This window comes from Triticum dicoccoides, chromosome 6A (genome assembly GCF_002162155.2).
Source record: "Triticum dicoccoides isolate Atlit2015 ecotype Zavitan chromosome 6A, WEW_v2.0, whole genome shotgun sequence".
Taxonomy (NCBI): Eukaryota; Viridiplantae; Streptophyta; class Magnoliopsida; order Poales; family Poaceae; genus Triticum; species Triticum dicoccoides.
Genome location: NC_041390.1, coordinates 81,388,754 through 81,412,066, shown reverse-complemented (window position 1 = coordinate 81,412,066; position 23,313 = coordinate 81,388,754). Strand labels below are relative to the sequence as shown.

Sequence of the window (23,313 nt, the reverse complement as noted above, 5' to 3'; positions counted from 1 at the left end):
TTTTTCTCAAATTATCACAAGTCATAATCTTGTTTTGAGAAAATAGCCAAAGCAACCCTTGAATCTTAGGTGGTACCTTAATGTTCCAGACTGCTGGCAGGAAAATGGGTTGCACCCCTCGAAAGTTAACTACAACATACATTGTTTTCGTGGAGTAAACCCCTTTAGTTTCATATTGCCAAATTAAAGAATCCTCATCTTGGCAAATTCTAGTGAACCTAAGAATGTGAACCAAGTCAAACCACTGGGTCATAAGCTCATCAGTAAACGTTCTCCTGAACGAACATTTAAGCTCCTGCCCATCCCACAAATCAGCAATAGTCTTATATTTGGCATGGTAATGCTCCCTTGGCTACACAATTTTGGGATCTTTATTTCTTAGTGAATGAGAAAATAAGACTATTGCTGATTTGTGGGATGGGCAGGAGCTTAAATGTTCGTTCAGGAGAACGTTTACTGATGAGCTTATGACCCAGTGGTCAAGGTTGGAAAAAGCGGTAGGCGTAAGCGAGGCGGTTGGCCTTCTCCTAGTGCCTAGGCGGTGCCTAAGCGCCCTAGGCGGTAATATAGTTTTAAATTGTAGTGTATTTGTGATTATTATATGTGTGTTGATATTAGTTCAGGGCATATAAATAAGTTAATTACCATCTAGTGCCATTGAAATATAACCCGTTTGGCATATCAATGCAATATGTGGCATAATTTCTTTCTTGGGTAGGCAATTCCTTGCTTGCCCTACCTAGACCTCCATTTATGTCCTAGGCGAGGCGTTTGGCCATTGCCTAGCGCCTAGGCATGCCTAAGCGTCTCCTAGGCACCGTCTTTTCCAATAGAGCCAGTGGTTTGACTTGGTTCACATTCTTAGGTTGACTAGAATTTGCCAAGATGAGGATTCTTTGATTTGGCAATATGAAACTAAAGGGGTTTACTCCACGAAAACAATGTATGTTGTACTTACCTTTGGAGGGGTGCAACTTGGTAGCTAGTACTGCTACTAGTAACTGCAACCATCGTACTCTACGCAGTTAGCAAGCAAGTATAGATTGAGCCTTGTTAGCAGCTCACCACCCATGGCTGCTAACCATTTACATCCGCTTGTTTCCCTCGACTTTTCATGCGCGCAAACGGGCATCACATCTCGGTCCTCCCTGGAGGCCGCCACAGGTGCCAGCTGGGCGTCCCCGTCAGGCCGCTTCTCCTTCGGCTTCTATGCCACAGAAGGCGGCCTTGCGGTTGGCGTCTGGCTCGCCACCGCGCCCAACGTAACCATCACGTGGACAGCGAACCGCAACGACACGGGAACGGGCAACACGCTAAGGCTCGCCGACGACGGCCGTCTCCTCTGGACTGGTGCCGGCGACCACGACAGGACCATCGCGCAGCCGTCAAGGTTGGCCATGACGGGCGCCGTGCGCGATAACGGCAACTTTGTGCTGTTCGTCACCGACGGCGCGGTGGTGTGGCAGACATTCGAGTCCCCGACGACACCCTGGTCGCCGGGCAGGAGCTCGTGCCCGCGGCGCAGCTCTTCTCCAGCGTGTCCGACACCAACAGGGCCGTGTACCGGTGGGCATGCCAAACGACGTAGCCTCGTCATACTGGAACACAGGGACGTTCAATCTGGGTTTCACCCTCCTCTTGCGCCTTGATACCAATGGCCTGCTCTACCAGGTGAACAACAATGGCAGCTTTATCAAGAACCTGGCAATGACACAGCCCAGAGCCTTAAAAGCCGGAGAGCAAGCCTACTACCGACTCACGCTTGATCCTGATGGAGTTCTGCGTTTGCACCGTCATACCTTCGTGTCTGGCTCTGGCAGTGCGTCCAATACCACCACCGTCGTTTGGAGCGCTCTGACCGATCGGTGGGATGTCCATGGCGTTTGCGGGCACAACAGCTATTGTGTCCTCGACCAGGATCGGCCTAGCTGTTTGTGCCTGTTGGAAATATGCCCTAGAGGCAATAATAAATTGGTTATTATTATATTTCCTTGTTCATGATAATCGTTTATTATCCATGCTAGAATTGTATTGATAGGAAACTTAGATACATGTGTGGATACATAGACAACACCATGTCCCTAGTAAGCCTCTAGTTGACTATCTCGTTGATCAATAGATGGTTACGGTTTCCTGACCATGGACATTGGATGTCATTGATAACGGGATCACATCATTAGGAGAATGATGTGATGGACAAGACCCAATCCTAAGCCTAGCACAAAGATCATGTAGTTCGTATGCTAAAGCTTTTCTAATGTCAAGTATCATTTCCTTAGACCATGAGATTGTGCAACTCCCGGATACCGTAGGAGTGCTTTGGGTGTGCCAAACGTCACAACGTAACTGGGTGGCTATAAAGGTACACTACAGGTATCTCCGAAAGTGTCTGTTGGGTTGGCGCGAATCGAGACTGGAATTTGTCACTCCGTGTAAACAGAGAGGTATCTCTGGGCCCACTCGGTAGGACATCATCATAATGTGCACAATGTGATCAAGAAGTTGATCACGGGATGATGTGTTACGGAACGAGTAAAACATACTTGCCAGTAACGAGATTGAACAAGGTATCGGGATACCGACGATCGAATCTCGGGCAAGTATCGTACCGCTAGACAAAGGGAATTGTATACGGGATTGATTAAGTCCTTGACATCGTGGTTCATCCGATGAGATCATCGTGGAACATGTGGGAGCCAACATGGGTATCCAGATCTCGCTGTTGGTTATTGACCGGAGAGTTATCTCGGTCATGTCTGCATGGTTCCCGAACCCGTAGGGTCTACACACTTAAGGTTCGATGACGCTAGGGTTATAGGGAATAGATATACGTGGTTACCGAATGTTGTTCGGAGTCCCGGATGAGATCCCGGACGTCACAAGGAGTTACGGAATGGTCCAGAGGTAAAAATTTATATATGGGAAGTCCTGTTTTGGTCACCGGAAAAGTTTCGGGTTTTATCGGTAACGTACCGGGACCACCGGGAGGGTCTCGGGGGTCCACCAAGTGGGGCCACAAGCCTCGGAGGGCTGCATGGGCCAAGTGTGAGAGGGGACCAGCCCCAGGTGGGCTGGTGCGCCCCCCACAAGGGCCCAAGGCGCCTAAGGGGAGGAGGGGGCCAACCCTAAGGGCAGATGGGCCTTAGGGCCCATGCCTGGTGCGCCTCCCTCTCCCCCTGCCCCTTGGCCGCCCCCTAGATGGGATCTAGGGGCTGCCGCCACCCTTAGGGAGGGAACCCTAGGTGGGGGCGCAGCCCTTCCCCTTCCTCTATATATACTTGAGGTTTGGGCTGCCTAACACACACGATTCAATCTCCTTCTTGGCGCAGCCCTACCCCTCTCCCTCCTCGTCTCTTGCGGTGCTTGGCGAAACCCTGCTGGATCACCACGCTCCTCCACCACCACCACGCCGTTATGCTGCTGCTGGATGGAGTCTTCCTCAACTTCTCCCTCTCTCCTTGCTGGATCAAGGCCTAGGAGACGTCTCCGGGCTGTACGTGTGTTGAACACGGAGGTGCCGTTCGTTCGGCACTAGGATCATCGGTGATTTGGATCACGACGAGTACGACTCCATCAACCCCGTTCACTTGAACGCTTCCGCTTAGCGATCTACAAGGGTATGTAGAGCACTCTCCTTCCCCTCGTTGCTAGATTACTCCATAGATTGATCTTGGTGATGCGTAGAAAATTTTGAATTTCTGCTACGTTCCCCAACAGTGTCCGCCAGGGTTCGATTTGCACTATGAATTCCAGCGGGCAACTGTAAATGGGGGCAACAACAAGAAGCCGCAGACTTCTCTGTGAAGTTGATGCCAAACATGGAGTGGGCGGATATACCGTACAAGGTGGTGGGCAATGCCACAAGCAAGGCAGAATGCATGGCGGCATGCATGGCGGACTGCTTATGTGTTGCAGTGTTGCGTGACGCCGCCAAAGGCATGTGCAGCAAGCACCAGCTCCCTCTGTGGTACGGCCGCGCTGCAGGCAGATACACGTTGTTCATCAAGACCGCGGGAGCGGCGACAGGCGGTAGAGGCACCCCAGCAAACCCGTCGGGCGCACGACCGTCAGCGTGTTGGTTTGCATCGGCATCCTGGCATCCATCGCGTTGTCGGCCTCCATTCCGCCCGGGTTGCTGCTCCACGTGAAACGGAGGGCCATGCTTCGAAACGTGGCACCCACGAACGCAGACACCGACGGCGGCGAAGGCTTGGAGGAGGACGAGGAGGCGACAGCGCCCCTGAGGCCATACAGTTACGAGGAGCTAGAGCGCGCCACGTACTACTTCCGTGACCCGGTGGGCCGCGGCGCATTTAGAATGGTGTTCAAAGGCGCGTTGCGCAACGGCGAGTAGACTATCGTCGTGAAGCGGCTGGAGAAGCTGGTGGAGGACGGCGAGCGGGAGTTCCAGAGAGAGTTGCGTGCCATCGGGCAGACAAGCCACCGCAACCTGGTACGCCTGCTCGCCTTCTGTCATGAGGGCGCCAACCGCCTCCTGGTGTATGATGACCCACAAGTATAGGGGGTCAATTGTAGTCCTTTCGATAAGTAGCAGTGTCTAATCCAACGAGGAGAAGAAAGAAACGACAAGTGGTTTTCAGCAAGGTATTTTCTGCAAGCACTAAAATTATAAGTAATGAGTAGTTTGATAGCAAGATAATTTGTAATGAGCAAGTAACAATAGTAGTAAAAAATGTAGCAAGGTAGCCAAATCTTTTTGAGGAAAAGGACAGGCCAAAATGGTCTCTTATGATAAGCAAAGCGTTCTTTAGGATGCACGAGAATTTCATCTAGTCACTTTCACCATGTTGGTTTGATTTGTATTCACTACTTTGATAATTTGATATGGGGTTAATTATTCTTTTGCCCTCATTGGTGTCCATGTGCTCAGTTTTGCCCTCAGATGTGAATTGTGCTCAGTTTTGCCCCTAGTCCATGCGCAGCTACTATGATGAGGCCAAACGGCCAGATTTTAGTCCATTTTGTTTGCCGGCGTTAGTGGTTGTGGGTCCGGATCTTACAAGTGGGACCGCGTGGACGTGGGTTCGGAGCTGACATGTGGGTCCGTCCAACAAAATCCTCAAATCATTCGTAGGGTTCTAGCCGACCAAATCGACGCCCACTTTGCCCATCCGCCGGCCAGCCGTCCAGCGCCGCTGATGGTGTCCTGGACTACGGGGTACTCAACACGTCGTCTCCCGAACAGGTGTATCGGGCCGAGGACCCCCATGGTGGTTCACTACTGGGTCAGTTCGGACAACCCATGCCACATACAAGGAAGACTCCACAAAACTTGGCGCCCAAAACAAGGACTCTCCTAAAACCCTAGGTCTCCGGTGTCTTATATAAACCGAGGCCAGGCTAATCAATAGACAATCGCATATTCATTATAACAATCTCGTGAGATGTATGTACCATGTATTATCCCCCATATGAATACAATCAAAAGCAGGACGTAGAGTTTTACCTCCATCAAGAGAGCCCGAATCTGGGTAAAATCCCGTGTCCATGTTACCATTGCTCCTAGACGCCTAGCTTAGAACCCCTACTACGAAATACGCCAGATATAGAATCGACATTGATACTTCCATTGAGATCCTGCTGGGCGATCGTCGCGATGGGTGGGACGATCAGGTGATATTTTTTTAGTTAGATTGGTTCCATATGAATTAGGTTCTTTGCAAATTAGCGCCGTCGACTCGCTTGTCTTTTCTCTGTTTTGTTTGTAGAATTTTTGGTGACCGAGCTTCGAAGGAACTCGGATGGCGGCTGCCGCTTCAACGGCCCCCGATCCGAGCTGTCTGTAAGCGCTGACGTACACGGCCGCGGCAGCAAACCGAAGACAATTCCCAGGCCGATTTGGTCCAAGGGATCGTGGAACAACTCGGCTGGTGACCGGTGGAACTACTCGTGAGAATTACAGCATGTAGCTCGAGAAGATGCCCTGCATCAACATATATCTGGAGACAACGATCCGCCGGTGGGCTAGTTCCTCCACCACGTGAAGCGTCAGGAAAGCTAATTGAGCTCGTGTATTAATACCATTAGTCTAAAGCGTAGCACGGTCTTCAATAATTGAATAGTGCATCTTTGCTTTACTTTACTAGTTCACGTGAAGGAATCTAATGTTTGATCTTTGCTGTTCTTCATCAATTGCTCGTGCATACCCCTCTGGAAGATCAAACCGGCTCAATCGATCTGGCTGCTATACAGGAGACAATCGATCCTACATCAACCTAATTACAGCATGATGCGTAAAAGTCCGCTGCTCTGTCCATCGCAACCACGCAGAACAATGCCAGGTTTTATTTTTTCCTAACTGTCCATTTACAACGTAAATTTATACAGTTTTGCTAAAGCACATCTAGATTTGTCATAAGTATTGCACATCTAAATTCTATGTCATTGATCTTGCGTTGAGATTCGTGTGGATATTTTTTTTTTCTTTTCCTCTTTATACTTGATTCACTCACTTAGATGTGCAATAACTAGAGCACATCTAGATGTGCCCTAGACACACCCTAAATTTTTACGTAAAATATTTTTTGTTGGTTTCTACCGCATTATTTTTTGCAGCCATATTTTGGGACAACACATGTATATGGCGTTTTAGGTCTACTTGGTCTTGGTCTAACCTAGCGCACCTACTTCGAGCCCGTGGCTGCAACTTCACGCGGATAGACTATCCAAAGCCTAATTTTCTCGCCAGAATCGCTATGTGCACTAGGAGATTATTAGGGAGATTCAACTTTTTTCTCCCTCTTTCTTCCTTATTTAATTATAAGTCTTGAGGAAATAGACTACTTTAATAAGCAGTTTGTCTTTGGATACGTATGTTACTAATTATTCTCTAATTTTTTGAGGTCTGAACGTTGTGCAAACTTGTTTTGAGAGGTGCCGTTCATTGTTAAGGGAGCTCCTCCGTGCCGCTCCAACATGGCTATCTTCTCGACAGTTCAGTTTGTCTTGCGCCGACTGACGGACACCTCGTGCGCGACATGGCCTGCATTATAAATTTGGGCTTCGTCACGCCATCAGCACATTGCCTGGACACCATCAGTAGGCAATATGTTCGATCCAGGTTGCGTGGCGGCCACCTGCTGCACATCTAAAAAAACAATCCAAACAGCAGCGAACCAGCCGAGGAGATGGCGCAGTACCATGCACAACATGCACGTGAGGCCGACGAGAGTTCGGCTCAGCGCGGCAACAGGAAGATTTGTTTTTTCCTTTTCTCTATTATTTAATTAAGTTGGGAGGCAATCTACACTTTTCACTAATGGTCTCTTTTTCATATGCTTCCCTGATGCAATTAGCACTACCAGTTGCTTCACGACCATCGAGATTGGATTGATGCGACAAGCAGCTTACGTGGTACCTACCACATGAAGTTGCATGAGTAATTCGGGGGCGTCTCTTTCACAACAATCGCTACATGCGGATTAGGCCGACAGTCACTGCACTGACCGACACCTCCGCAAATGAGTTCGGATCATACTAGGCCGATGTTGTCGCCCCGCGCATGCCGACCTGCATTGATGGGTCCGCGCTGCCACTCCGTCAAACCAACCCTGGCGCACAGGCCAAACTTACCTCATGATTCGCTTTGCATATATTAATTATGCAATTTTTTCTTTCAATTTTTTTGCTTGCACTGTTTTATGTGTGCAGGTGGTCGATCTTGACTGTGTTACGCTATCACTTCGATGTGCATGAGACTTCAGCATCCGCCGATCACAGCTTCGCCATGTTAACTGGACCGAGAACTTCATCTCGCCACATCGGCCGCGTAGCGTCGTCGCTTCATCAAAGTGACGTCCACCATGCCGAACTGGTCGACTGGCGTGGTGGCTTCATTGTCACCTTGCCGACCAACTCCGCCAGATCAGTTAGACTGGGGGCTTCGCCTTACCACATCGGCTGAGTCATGTCACTATTCTGGGGTGCCGAGCTCCTTGCTCAGACACCTCGGGCTTGGGGGCTGGAACCTCGGCCATGCCGAGGACTGCGAACCTTGTCGGATCTGTCACATATCAATGGGTGTCTTCGTCCTGTCACAGGCTCAAATCGCGTCATCAACACCGAACACATTAACCAGCTAAGTCGCTTTCATGCTCAAAAACTTTCAGTTTTAACTTTTGTTCGGTTCGACCAAGCATTATCCTTTTTTGGCAAAAAGTTGTTTGTGAAAAACTTCCTTGTCAAAACTTTGTTTGTGACACACAAATTCAAATACTCTGTTTACTTGGGGGCTTCCTTTATGAAGCCTTTCCTCTTGCATATGATTATACTTGTATGACTTCGTTCCTTGTTTGTGTATTACGCCACAATATGCATCATATTGACTTAAGTGTTCCGCAAGCTCGGTTGCCTTGCTCCTGTGTTTACCCCTACGTTCTCGATTGTTCGGCTAGGGAGTAAAGGGAGCACCTCTGCGATTGTCATGATCGGGTCATCCGAGCTCGGACCTCAGACTGGGTGAAGCCGAAAGCTAGCGCTCTTATTGTTTTAAATCATGGTCGGCACACAACGGAACTCATGAATACAAAAAATCTATTGCACAAGTCTCATAGTAGCAATGAGCAACCGAAGAAAGGTATCGGTGGAGGTACTATTTTCTTCGAAGATGCTTCTTACACTTCGTCAGTAATATAGTATAAGTTCCTTGATCGCGCTTTGTCTGTTACAGCCTTATGGCCTGATTGCCTGGTTATCGAAAACACCGTCGATATTCTCGATAGGTGGAGTACATAACACTTTTCGGCCCTTGGCCGAAGAGGGAGAAGCCGACGATCGGTTAAGACGCATTTAAAGTTCGGGAGAACACAAATATAATAGAAGTACTTTGGTACATACACCCATTATAGATAAAATTCTTTTACCCAAATCACTTGGGGGCTCTTAAATTAATATGAGCAGTTTTCTTCTTAGTCGTTGCAAAATCTTTTTCTAACACTCCTTTATCGACTCAGGTGTATGATCAATAGCCGGGTAGCCTGGTTTCTCTCTAAAGCCGCTCGCGTTTAGTTTGCTAAACTGGCCTGAGAAACACTCCGCCTTCGGGATAGGGAGGTTGAAGACGAAGGCTGACCCACTTGAAGTCTAGAGATTGGTTTGTCATGTCAAAGCACGATGGAAGAAGAAGGGCATTCTCTTGGTTGAGGTGTTCGGCGTGAAACTCTTTTCTAAAACTACAGTTCGGCATCTTTTCTGCCGAACCCCACCTCGGTATTGTCAAAACATACATGACAGTTGAACTAGTTCCCGAGGAGGTACGATCCTAGGGTCGGCCATTTTGCCCAACCCAATTCCGGGGGGCTACTGCATTGATGATCCAATGTAGACAATTTAAGTGCAAATATAGTTTTCAAGGAGATTATGATCCTCAGGTTGGTCGGTCGCACCCAACCTGAGTCTCGGGGACTTTGCACACCGCTTTTTTGTGTCCCGGAGTATTCTGCCGAGCTAGGAGTTGATCCTTAGGCCGATTTTGGGAATCAACCTGAGTCTCAGGGGCTACTGGGATCAGCGGTCTTATGTCATCCTTCAGGTGCATCTCGGGTTTTAGACCGATACACACTTTGAGGGCTACTGGCTATATATCTCGACAGAGAATAAATTGCACCAATCAAAAATATTGACAAAAAATTGGCCCGCAGTCGGGGTGGTGCACCACCTCGGAAGCAGTTCGGCATAAAGCTCGGGCGCCAGTGGCTGGCTCCATAGAGGGCATTTCCGACATTAAGCTCGGCTAAACTCCTTCAACTTTTTTGATCCAAGGTGATCTATGACACCTCGGATATAGTCCGGCGTTGGAGCTTGGACATAGTCCGGCGTTGGAGCTGGGACCTAGTCCGGCGTTGGAGCTCGGATGCAGTTCGGTGTTGGAGCTCGGCTGCAAAAGATACCTCAAATGCAGTCCGCTGTTGGAGCTCGGACGCAAGAGGACACTGCCACCCGGGAACAACTTCAAACCCGAGGTGTGGCATAAAAATAACAAGGCATTGATAAAGGTCGGAAACTTAAAAGGGCTCCTCGGATATCCGATGTGTAAACTCTTCGGATGAACTTTGGTGATCCTCAAGATCGAAGATGAGAAGATTTGTTGAACCAGTTTTCAAGACCGACGACCGAAGACGAATAACAGTTCGGAAGAATCGAGGAGCGTCCCCAACTTGAAGACCAGTTTAGGGGGCTACTGACGATGTCCTGGACTAGGGGGTACTCAACACGTCGTCTCCCGAACAGGTGTATCGGGCCGAGGACCCCCATGGTGGTTCACTACTGGGCCAATTCGGACAACCCATGCCGCACACAAGGAAGACTCCACAAAACTTGGCGCCCAAGACAAGGACTCTCCTAAAACCCTAGGCCTCCGGCGTCTTATATAAACCGAGGCCAGGCTAGTCAATAGACAATCTCATATTCATTATAACAATCTCGTGGTAGATGTATGTACTATGTACTATCCCCCATATGAATACAATCAAAAGCAGGATGTAGGGTTTTACCTCCATCAAGAGGGCCCGAACCTGGGTAAAATCCTGTGTCCATGTTACCATCGCTCCTAGACGCCTAGCTTAGGACCCCTACTATGAGATACGCCGGATATAGAACCGATAGCCGCCGCCTGCGCCGTAGCTAGCACCTGCCTAGCCACCAGCTGCACGGCTGCTCCGCCGCTACTGTCCTGCGTCGACGCTCCATCGCTACCTGCTCCGCCCGCCACCTTCCTGCGACGCCACAGGTGGGGCGCCCGCCACCTGCTCAACCCACGACGCGGCCTCCTTTCGTGCACCCGGTTGGAGCACTCAAAGGTGGGGGGCTGGTGGAGCTATTTGAACTAGGAGGAAGAACCCCAGGGCGAAATGGCGAGCAAGGCGACCCCGGAGTATTTGGCGAAGAAGGCATCAGGCCGGAGATCCGTCGTGTCCACGACTGGGTTCTCAAGGGGTAAGTCACGCCTCCTGTTTAGATTGAGCGTAGTTGTGCATTTGAACAATCGGTTCGAGTAGGTTTGCCCGATTAGTGTGCTAATTGCGTCTCAGTTTTTCATCGGTTAGGATGGAGTTGCGGTTTGCTTTCTTGGTGCACATTAGAAGGGACCGGTACATGTTCAATGCAAAGAATAAGAAGAAATTCCAAGGAGGTTTCGATTATCAGTTGCCAATGGCTAGCAATTGGAGTTTTAGACAATTTGGGGAGGTAATTTGTAGCCAATATCCTTGGGGTTTGCTTGATGAAATGTTATACAAATACTATGATGGGGAAAAGAAATGGGTGACATTTAGTAATGATGAAGAGCTGGCTACCATGTTTTCTAGGCATAAAGAGAAAGAGAATTTTCATGTGAGGCTGCAAACTGATGTTCTTGAGCAGGCATTTGGACCTAGGATGGCGGGTGCGACATCTCGGGGAGAACCAAGTCATCGTAATGGCATCTCTAGCCAGAACAGTTCAGTTAGTGCACGGCGACGCGGTGGCTCGACAAGCGTGGGCAACGACAGTAGGGGCCCCCTTGAAGTGGAGGCTGATGACTACAATTCTGGGGTTGATGAAGAGAAGCTATATTATGATGTTATTAAGAATTTACGACGGGCACCTCGGGCTGAAAACCAAGATGAGGCTCATAATGCAGTCCGTGTGGATGATGACGCAGTGGGTGAGGACGAAGACCTTGCAGATGTTGAATGGGACCCTTTGATACCTCATATGGAAGAAGGGACCGTTTTTGCATCCATGGCTGAGTGTAGAAATGCACTTGTGACATATTGCATCAAGGTAGAATGTATTTTCAAAGTTGACAAGAGCGATCAAGTACGTTATAGAGTGCACTATCCGACTGAGGGTTATCCATGGAGAATGCTCGCATCTAAAATGCGAAATAGCACTATTGTTCAGGTCAAAGTGAACCATTTTAAGCACACATGCCAGGAATCAACCCTTAGGAAGGATACAATCAGTAGAGCCAAGTCAAGATGGGTGGCAGAAGAAGTAAATAAGTGGGTGAAAGAAAACCAGCAAGTGGGTCCAAAGGAATTGCAGAAGAACATCAAAGATAAATTCAAGATAGATTTACCATACATGAGGTTGTTCAATGGTAAAACAACATGCTATGGATTCTATTTATAGTAACCGGCAGGAAAGTTTTCATTTGTTATATTCATTCAAAGGTGAAGTGCAGAGGACCAGCCCATGTAGTATTGTAGATATTGACCACCACACCATGGAGTACACATTCAGGGGAGTGACAAAGACCAAGGAATGCTTTAGGAGGGTTTTTGTCTGCTTTGAGGCTTGTCGCCGGGGTTTTTTGGCAGGCTGCAGGCCTTATTTGGCTATTGATGCCACTTTTCTCACAGGAAGGTTTAAAGGACAGATAGTAGCAGCTTGTGCAGTTGATGCACACAGTTTTGTATTTCCAGTTGCCTACGGTGTGCTGGAGACGGAGTCTGATGAGAGCTGGACTTGGTTTTTGCATAATCTGCGTCGGGCTATTGCACATCCCCATGGGTTGGTCATTCATACAGATGCCTGCAAAGGTTTAGAAGTGGTCATGGGCAATGTGTTCCCTAGAGGATAGGGAATGCATGCATCACCTTGCTACAAATTTCATGAAGAAATTCAAAGGAAAGGTGTATACCGTCAATTTATGGCTAGTATCTTTGACTTACAGTGTGAAGAAGCACAACTACCACTTGAGGCAGTTATACATGAATCCCAAAGTGAAAGAATACTTGGAAACACACCACTCCAAGTTATGGGCCAGAAGCCAATTCAGTGAACTGAGCAAACTTGACTATGTGCACAATAATCTAGCAGAGTCTTTCAACTCAACGATCTGGAAACTAAAGGGTCATTATGTGGTGGATTTGCTTGACATGATAAGGATAGAATTCATGCAGAAATTTCATTATCGTGCAGGAATAGCCGAGGCAAAATTCATGGGCCACATTATCATCCCTACCGTGATGAATGAACTGAAGCAGAAAACAACAGGCTTGGAAATGAACATGACTCTTCGCTCAGGTACCACAACAGAGATATCATATTTGGATAAAGATAAGAGGGAATGGAGATATCCAGTGGATTTAGAAGCTAGAACTTGCAGTTGTAGGCAATGGCAGATAACTAGGTTTCCATGCATTCATGCCTTGTTTATCATCACTTCTTTCCCAGGTCCAGCAGGGAACATACAACAGTATGTGCATGATTACTACTCTGTTGCAAGGTTCAAAGCCACATATGTGTATGCCTTGCCTTCTATGGAGGGAAAACAACAATTGGACATGGTGGACCCTAGATTCAAGCTTTGCGCTCCAGTTCTGAAGAGAGCAACAGGTAGACCAAGGAAGAGTCGAATCAGACCTCGCAGCAAAGGAGCTAGACTCAGAGCGAGGAAGCGTAAGTGCACAAGGTGTGGTGGGTCTGGTCATTTCGGTAAGTATTGTGATAACACATTAGATCCAGCGTTCAAAGAGAGTTCGATGAAGGCTTCGATGAAAATGTTGGTCAGCAGCCGGTTGCCTCAACAGATGATGAAAATTATGGTCAACAGCCGGTTGCATTAAATGAGGATTTTGACGAGGTTCCAAATGATGATGGTCAATAGCCGCATGATTTTGACGATGATCCAAAATATCCTCCAAATGATGATTCAAGTGAGGCTCCAAATGGTGATCATGGTGATCCAAGTGAGGCTCCAAATGGTGATCCAAGTGAGGCTCCAAATGGTGACCAACCTTCTGTTGTTGTGAGTTCTGTTAGGTATGTAAATCTTGCAAATACTACTGTACATTTATCACTTGACATAATCTCATTACCCTTTATGTTTTGCACAGCTCTATGGTAGGTTTGAAGAAGACGCGCAAGGTGTCGACAACCAAGAGGAGAAGAGAAGAAGCAATGAGCACAAGGTGCACGAGGAGCAAAGTGATGGCAAGAAGCTCAAGGAACAGATAGAAGCCCCAACGCTATTTATGAAACACTATGAATAATGTTGTAACTGTTGAATGATGTTGGACCTATGTTAGAACTTCAAATTTGACATGCTATATGGATGTTGGAATTCCTTTTTTTGATTTTTTCGAATTATGTTTTGCTCATTTGAATTCTGGTCAAACCTAACTTTGACCAAGATTTAAACAAGTAACATCAAAATGAAAAACTAAGCATGGATCCTTCTTGGTCGGGGATATACCCCACGATATGACCCGGCCGGAGATATGACCCGGCTAGGACTTGGTATTTCATTGGTAAGTCGACAGCTGTCGGGGATATACCCCGCGGCGTAAACCGGCCGGAAGTTAACCCGGCCAGGACTTGGCGGTTTATCTGAAGACCCCGCTGATACTTGGTGAGTTACTGGCGACCCACCCTGACCTGGCGGTTTACAAGCAACCCACCTGGCCTTATGACTCACTGGTGATCCGGCGTGCGGGACAGACGGAAGACAAGGCCCAAAAGGCCGGTTCACGTTTAATGGTGGGCCGGTTTAAGAGGAAAGGCATGAGGAACGTTTATCTTACAAGGAGTTAAGACCTGGACTTGTATCCGGTTTGTATTAGAGATAGACTAGTCCTAATCCTAATAGGACTCTACATGTAACCCGCCCCTCCAACATATATAAGGAGGGGCAGGGCTCCCCAAAAGGGACAAGATTCACAAGTTCCACAAGTCGGACAAGTTAGGTTTAGACAATAGCTCTCAAGTTAGAGCACTCTTGTAACCGTGATCATCATCATCAATATCAATGAAGCAGGATGTAGGCTTTTACCTCCACCGTGAGGGGCCGAACCTGGGTAAAACATCGCGTCTCTCGTCCCGCTCAACCCCTCTCAAGCTACCACATGGATGCGTTGGCCTCGCGACTAAGTCCTGACACTAAGGACATCTGCCATGACAATTCCACGACAGTTGGCGCCCACCGTGGGGCCTGTGCACAGTGGTGTTGAGTTTTTGAAGGGATTTCTACAGGGATCGAGAAGCTTGCAATTTTTTGGAAAAATAATCATTGCAGAAGGATAACAATTAGATTTGATACTCATCCGGGATTCAAGAGAGATTAAAGTTATGACCCGTTTGTAGCCACAAGTCGCCGAGATCAATAGAGCCACCGCAAATCGCCAAGGAAACAATCACGGGCATGTTATCATGGTTTCCACATGAAGACTATGGTCAAATCAAACTTGACCCAGGGAAGGACTTGGACGCAACCACAACCCGGATCTGAGCCGACTCGACGCACTTCATCCCGCCTGATCAATTTACTGCCTTGCGGTGCGCACGGTGGGAACGTGTCGAACCGCCTCGCAGTGGAGCTGGTTGTGGACGTTGACCCAGATCTCTGCCTCCTGTGCTGTGGCCCGCCGCAATCGAGCCACCCGGCCTCTGTCGCCTCAGCTTTTCCTGCTGCCGTCCCAAACACGGCCTCGCTATTTTCCTTCAGTCGTGAGCCATCTCAAAACGGCCATCGTCAGGTTAGGTTCAGAAAGGAGAAAGAATAAGAGGAAAGAACACTACTTGGAGGAAGACACAGATTTGAGTCAGCATAGCCGTCTACAACCCGGAAAAGTGAACGTGGGCATGACCTCCACTGGTGCGCCGCCGCGGCCGCGGCCAGGGCGACGGCCTCGCATCGAGCCACCTGTCTCCGACGCCTCGCCGGTCCACCCTAGCAATCGCGGCCTCGCTCCGCCTCTGCCGCGGCCGAGTCACTGTTGCACCAGTGCGTCACAGCCGCCCCACAAACCGGCCACGGACCAGCTTCGCTCTCGAGTCGCCGTCACAGTGCTCGCTTCTGCTGAGGCTGAGTCCCTGTCCGATCTGAACCGGTTTCCAAAACCGTTGCGGTCTTGCCTCGTTTCGCCCGCGCGGCCTTCGAGCCGCCCTCGTCTTCATCACCAGTAAACAGCCACGGGTTCAGCCGCCGCTCTGTGCTGTGGCTTCACCCCTATTGACCCGACCAGCCATGACCCGCTGCCGCACCTTTAGGCCACAACCTTGCCTTCACTGCGGCCGGTTCCACACCTTGCGCTGTCTCACGCTGCCGCCACAGCGTCCCGCCGGGTCTCCTACTCGCTGCCGACTGCTTCTACTCGAGTCGCTAAGCCAACGCCTCTGGGGCTGGCCTCGCCTCCGCTGTTGCTTGCCGCCAGACCGCCCGGCCGCCTCATGCTGCTGATGATGAATCGCCACTTCTGACGCTGGGCATGCAGCATGTGCTAGTGCTACTTGGTTCAGTAAATGGCCAAGACTGTCGTGACAATGGAGCTCACACCTGTAGCGGTGCCGTACATCGCAGGGTCCGCATAGCCGGGGGAGTGCAAAGGATTTCGTCCATGGGACCTGAGTTTCGGAGTTATAACGTACCAGGACCAAAAAGGAGTTTACGATGCAAGTCAAACTTCAGTGGACCTTTGGAAAAAGTTACTAAGCACGCCATGCCAATTGCCATGTGCTACTTTGGACTTACTAAGAAAAAAGAAAAGGGACGGATTGTTTCCCCACGTGGAGATCTCAATCATGCTGGGCAATCAAAGACAAGAGAGCTAGTACTACTACTCATTTTCAACGGTATACATCAGATCAATTCCTTTGTGAAAAGTCAAAGCACCACGGTGCATTATCCGGCATCAATATCCGCCTTATCCGGCAAAAAATCAGGTGCTATTTTTTCAATGTTTTTCATCACATATATTAATTTATTCAAAAAACAATTATTTTGTCCTGCAATATTTTGATGCAGGATAATTATTTATGACAAGGGTATTGTTATACGCGAACATGAAGCGCGTGCCAGCATAATTTTGTACTAGCATTCCCCCGGGCCATACTGCTTGATGGATACACGTGCGCGTACAATGCCACGGCCGACTTATCTGTCTGAGCCGCCTCTGATGTTGCGGTCGTCTTTGTCGTCCGTTTCTCGCGGCCTGGTCTACATCAACATACCGGGCCGCACTTGTCTGGATGAACTGTTTATGGACTATGAGCAAGTCACTACTTGGGAAGCCCGCCTTTCTTCCCACAAATTGGAGGCAAATTATCATCAACCGTCGTCTGCACTGGATGGTTCAATGGACATGCACACAAGTCGCCGCTACTACAGTTTGGTTAAAACTTCAAGGATCCAGTTGGAAGGAACCATTGGCCGAGTTGCTGACACGGCTCATACAGGATCATTTATAACCCGCCGCAGTCACCTCAACCTTCTGTGGATTCACATCGTGCTGTCAACACCAATGATATACAAGTTATGTTGGTTTATATCACGGTCAAATATGGAGAATCTCAAGCCAACTCCTCGAGTCACCTTGAGACTTGGGGGCTACAATGATATGACTTAGCAAATGTTGCCGGTTTTCAGTGAAGTCAAGAACCCCAATACGTTGGAGGGAAAGATAACCCGGTCCCGGATTCACATCGTGCTATCAGAAGGTTTCCGGATTAGAAAGTATATGACAGTTACAAAATCCCGGCTCAATGAAGAAGTTTCGGGTCATCAGAAAAGGATTCCGGTTTACAATCCGGTACAAGGGAAATTTGTTCTCCAATAAAGCTCTGAAGCTCTCAAATCCGGTTTAAGAATTTCCGGTTCAAAAGGGAATTAACTTCTCGCAAGTTCGAGTTTAAAGGCCTTCAGAAAATTTCCGGCTAAAAATGAAGATTTCGGTTTAAAATCCGGTTCAAGGGAAAGATGTCTCCCACAAAGCTTTGAAGGTCTCCATATCCGGTTCAAGATCCCGGTTCAAGAAGAATTTATCTCTTGCAAAAAGTTAAAAATTGCCAAAGAGGACCTGCTGCCATGATGCGCGGTTCAAACATGGGTATCCCGCCTTACTGGCCTGGCATATTATTGATCACATGGGGGCTTCTGCTTCATAAAACGGGGTCTCTGTTCTTTTACATCATGTGTGGTTACACGGAGTTGTTCTAAAGCGGCCTCCGGTTTACCCCTTGAGTTCGCTTTTTAAAAGCATCATGTTATATCACTTGGAGGTTTGATCGTGTCCGAACCAATACCATACCTCTTGATAGGCGAGAGCCACCAGATCACTTGGGGACTTGGTCACGTCTGAACCAGTCATGCCTCTTGATCGGCCTAAGGCCACATAATCACTTGGGGGCTTGGTCGAACCCGAACCATTGCCATGCCACTTGGTCGGCATAAATGCCACGGTTTCATTTGAGGACCTGGCTGACTAGAACCATAGTTACACCTAACGGGAGCTTGGTCGTGTTCGGCCATGGTAACGCCATTTGATCAGCTCAAGTAAACCTTTTTTGCAAATGGTTTTGTCATTGCTTTTGCTTCGCACTTTTCTTTGCAAGATACTTTTTCTTTTTTATTGCGTTTTTTTAAACCGACAAACTTTTCAACCAATCAATTGACGAAACACAGTTCACGTCAATCCGGAGACTATTTGCCCGGTTTGATCCTTGTTGTTAACATCCTCTTATGGAGTAAACCGGTGTTTATCACAGCCCGGCACGGTTTTATCATAAACTGGCACAATATGGAAGGAGTTATCAGTACTCAAGATTTGGGTTATCACCCTTATTACAAAAAGCTGGTAAAACCAACAATGTGATTCAATGTCACAGGTATGATATATTTCATATTTGATTATTCTTAAGTGCAGCCTTGGTTATAAACCCGGGTTATATGTTGGGCATTATGACCCGTCCGGCGATAAACCGCCAGGACACTTTAAACTTGTTGTATGCAGAAACAGGTTTGTTAAACCGGCCTGGCTTTTGACTATAAGTCGCCAGTATGATGAGAAATTATCCGGTGTTTGTTAACCGGCCTGGTTTTGGACTATAAGTCGCCAGTATATATATATATTTAGATTGCACCATTAGAATCATGCGCTTATACATCATTGGGTTATATTATTCAAATAGCCAAACTTGGCTGAATTTTCATTATGATATTGAATGAATAAGGTTTTCACCGGATTATATTATCTTGAATAGCCAACATGGCTGGATTTTTATGGTTATTAATAACCGGTATTATTAAGTTTTCAAAGTCGCTTTAGCGCAATGGCTATTATGTTATCAAAGGATATGATTTATTCTACAATGGAAGGAATAGTCCCGAGTGCTGCAGGCTTACGACCCGGCACTTGGGGGCTACATTATTCAAATTGAGATTACATGCAAGTCTCATGTCGCTGCAAGCATGCATCATGACACTTGGGGGCTAATGCAAAGTCATTTTTACTAGTCTTATTGAAGACCCGACTCATCATATTATAATGAGCCGGCCCTTGGGGCTACCAATTGCTCCTGTCAACAATTCAAGGTACACAAATTTTCGTCCATAATATTGAAGGATTCATTGCTCAGTTGGTAAAGCACAAAACTCTTAACCTTGTGGACGTGGGTTCAAGCCCTACGATGGAAGCTACATTATAAGATGTTATTTTCATTGAAGTATATATCAAGTCCCGGTTCAGTATTATCTTACTAAGACGGCCCTTGGGGGCTACACATCACTGCTCAAGTCTACATGATTATATTTATAAAGTCCCTGCTAATTATTGCATAATGACCCGGCCCTTGGGGGCTACACTGATTGAAGTTTTTATAAGCAATTGCAAGTCCCAGGTTGCTGCAAGCATGACAACCCGGCACTTGAGGGCTACATATATGGAGTATTCAGTTTATATGATTGAGATGAACAAACTGGATTTCTTCAAGGTTGAAACACTTATTGGAGCAAGTCTTAAGTTATCACTATGTTCTCCTCTTAAGACTTGGGGGCTACAGGTATTATGCATATAAAGGAGGAACATCTTCATTTTATTAGTTTTGAGCAAATCAGGAAGATCAATTACATGACCCGGTGTCGACAACAATTATGACCCGGCACCATCAATATTTATAAACCGGCTATTTTGGTAATATTAAACCGGCAAGTTTTACATCTTCAAACCGGTTGAATATCAGATAAGTATTTTCAGACCCATGTTTCTTAAACCGGCGCTTTGGGAGCTGAGTCAAAGGAGTTATTCTTCATGATATTTCTCGGTGACAAACCAAGGTCGGCAAATTGATTATGAAGCTGGTATGTTGACCCGGATTTCTCAGAAGGAGGAAATAATAAGGACTTAAGGATGATCAGGTACCGGTTTATAAAAATTCTTAACCCGGAGCATAACCTATCAAATTTGTTCTTGTGTTTATTTTGCAGCATAAGTTTACCATGAATAAATCCAAGCTAAACTTGGGGGCTAATGTCGGGGATATACCCTGCGGCATAAACCGGCCGGAAGTTAACCCGGCCAGGACTTGGCGGTTTATCTGAAGACCCCGCTGATACTTGGCGAGTTACTAGCGACCCGCCCTGACCTGGTGGTTTACAAGCAACCCACCTGGCCTTATGACTCACTGGTGATCCGGCATGCGGGACAGACGGTTGACAAGGCCCAAGGCCCAGAAGGCCGGTTCACGTTTAATGGTGGGCCGGTTTAAGAGGAAAGGCATGAGGAACGTTTATCTTACAAGGAGTTAAGACCTGGACTTGTATCCGGTTTGTATTAGAGATAGACTAGTCCTAATCCTAATAGGACTCTACATGTAACTCGCCCCTCCAACATATATAAGGAGGGGCAGGGCTGCCCAAAAGGGACAAGATTCACAAGTTCCACAAGTCGGACAAGTTAGGTTTAGACAATAACTCTCAAGTTAGAGCACTCTTGTAACCGTGATCATCATCATCAATATCAATGAAGCAGGATGTAGGCTTTTACCTCCACCGTGAGGGGCCGAACCTGGGTAAAACATCACGTCTCTCGTCCCGCTCAACCCCTCTCAAGCTACCACATGGATGCGTTGGCCTCGCGACTAAGTCCTGACACTAAGGACATCTGCCGTGACAATTCCACGACAGCAGCTGTTTAAGATGTTTAAGCCGGCAGATGTTTAAGATGTTTAAGCCGATAGATGTTCAAGATGTTTAAGCCGGCAGATTGTTTAAGATGTTAAGCCGACAGATGTTAAGCCAGATGGTAAGTCAGATTGTAAGCCAGACCGTAAGCCAGATTGTAAGCCGGATTGTAAGAAGCCCAAGAAGTTAAGAAGCCCATGGAGAGAAGCCCGTGATGAGAAGTCAGAATAATTTAAGTCTTAATCTAAGTTGGACTCTACATGTAACCCGCCCCTTCAGCTTATATAAGGAGGGGCAGGGCACCCCAAGAGGGAGGAGTTGAATAATCGTTAAGTCTAGACACAGCTAGGAGAGCCGGAGAGACGATGACTCCCTCATGATGATAATGAGACCTAGCCACAAACAACATGTAGGGTTGTTACCGGATGATGTTTCCCGGGGCCCAAAGCTGTCTAAATCTTTTTCTTGCGTGTTGTGTCTCTCGATTCCGATCAACCCCTCTCAAGCTATCACATAGATGCGTTGACCTCACGACTAAGTCCTGACACTAGGACATCTCCCGTGAAAAATCCACGACAGTTGCCGTCCACCGTGGGGCTTGCGCTCGGTGGTGTTGAGTTTTTGGAGGGATCCTAATTAAGGTTTCGAGAAGTTTGTCAAATTTCTGGATGAAGAAAAGTCAGCTTTGAAAGGATCTATGTCAGTTTTGATTAAGATCAGAAATTGTTTATCAACAGAATTGATCCGGTTGGTTGACCGTGAACCGCTGGTGCTTCGTCAGACCTCCAGGAGAGGGCCCGCTGCCACCGCGAGCCGCCGACACAAGCCTCCGTGTGATTCAAGGTTTTCTGAGTCAAATTCGATGGGGGAGCTCTGCTTTTACTAAATCGCCGCCGGGCTGAATCGGATAAGGCTTCGCTGGCTAACACGAGGTGAGCATATGCTTGGAAGAAAAATAAACCCGTGAGGGAATTAGTTCCCGAGAGGCAAACAGAACAAACATGCCATCAGGCTCTCACGTGCAATCCTTGTACAAGGACGGGATTTTCCACAACCGCTACAACCCGGAGAAGGAGTTAGCGCATAGGTTGACCCGCATCGTCTCTGCTTTGAGCTCTTTGCTGCGTGATGAGTCGCTTTTGTTGCGGCCAGCGTTGAGTCGCCAGCTACTGTCACACGAGGGAGCCGGCCCTGTCGCCACGAGTTGCCGTCATTTTCAGGCTGCCCCTCACTCAGCTTTGTACCCGAGCCGCCGGGTGCTGTTGTCGCGTCTGTAGATGGCCGCTCCCGTCATGAGCTTGCGCCGAATCATCGCCTCTGCCTCTACAGCCACGAGCTTCGTCGCTGCGGCTCGTGCCGAGCCGCCTCGCCTCAACGGCTGCTCCAAGTCACCACTTACAGCCGTCTTCGAGTCGCCAGAGGACTCGGCCTTGCTTGCCTCCAAATTATCGTCATGGCCTCAAGCTGGATGCGGCCTTGATACAAGCCGTCGCCACCTCCGCTGATTTCCGCCGCCGGGTCAAGTCGCCTGTCGCTCCGAGCTGCCGTCGCTCCCCTGCGCCGGGTCTCGCCATGACCCATTTCCTGAGCCGTCGATTCTGCGCCGGCTCTGACGAGTCGCCTGCCTCGCCTCCATGCTTCGCTGATCCAGCCCCTCGGTTACACCCGGGTTTAATTTCTGGCGTTCAACCTCTGCGTGAGCCGCCCCCTAAAGCCTCAAGTCACCGTCGCCACATCTTCACCATTATGGCTGCACTTCAACGACCTCGAGCCGCATCCATCGCCTAGCAGTGAGCCACCCCGGCTTTGGGCACAGCTTCTGCCATTTGCCTCGTACCGCGGTCTCGGGTCAAGTCATCGGCCACGGTCGTAACCCGCCTCGCTGGGGCTCAGTCGCCATCCTGAGCGCCTCCGTCGTTCTACTTCACGTCTGCCTTGAGTCGCCTTTCTACTTGCCTCCGTCGACCCGTCGTGGAGCGCCACACGTCGAACCGGCCTCCGAGCCACTCCGACACCCTCTGCGGCATCTCCGACCGGACCGCGAGCCGCCTTCGTCAAAGTCAGGCTGCCCCTCCACCAGGCTCCAAACCGCCGCCCACCGTCTCGCCTTTGCCTCGGATTCGCTGTGGCACAATTGCTTCGAGCGTTGTGGCCGCCCCGAGCCTGCCTTCGCCGAATCGCCCTTGTACAAGGGTTCCGCCCCTTTGCCCCACCCGCCGGCTCTCGCTGGGACCCACTGATTCACCTGCTGTTGCTCACCGGGGCTCGCTGACGCCGACCCGCTGTGCTTGCCTCTGCTAGAATTCCTCGTTTCCGCCGAGCCGTTGTCGAGCCACCAAACCCATGGCTGCTATCGCGCTATTCTACTCGGGGTTGGCCTCCCTCGCCGCAGCCACGACCTCCTTTGACCCGGC

At 48.6% G+C, this 23,313-nt stretch overlaps 1 pseudogene; it reads left to right on the top strand.

Moving 5' to 3' along the window:
• Nucleotides 1–1,070: 1,070 nt before the first annotated feature.
• Nucleotides 1,071–23,313, top strand: part of LOC119315681 — a 45,415-nt pseudogene continuing 23,172 nt past the window's right edge.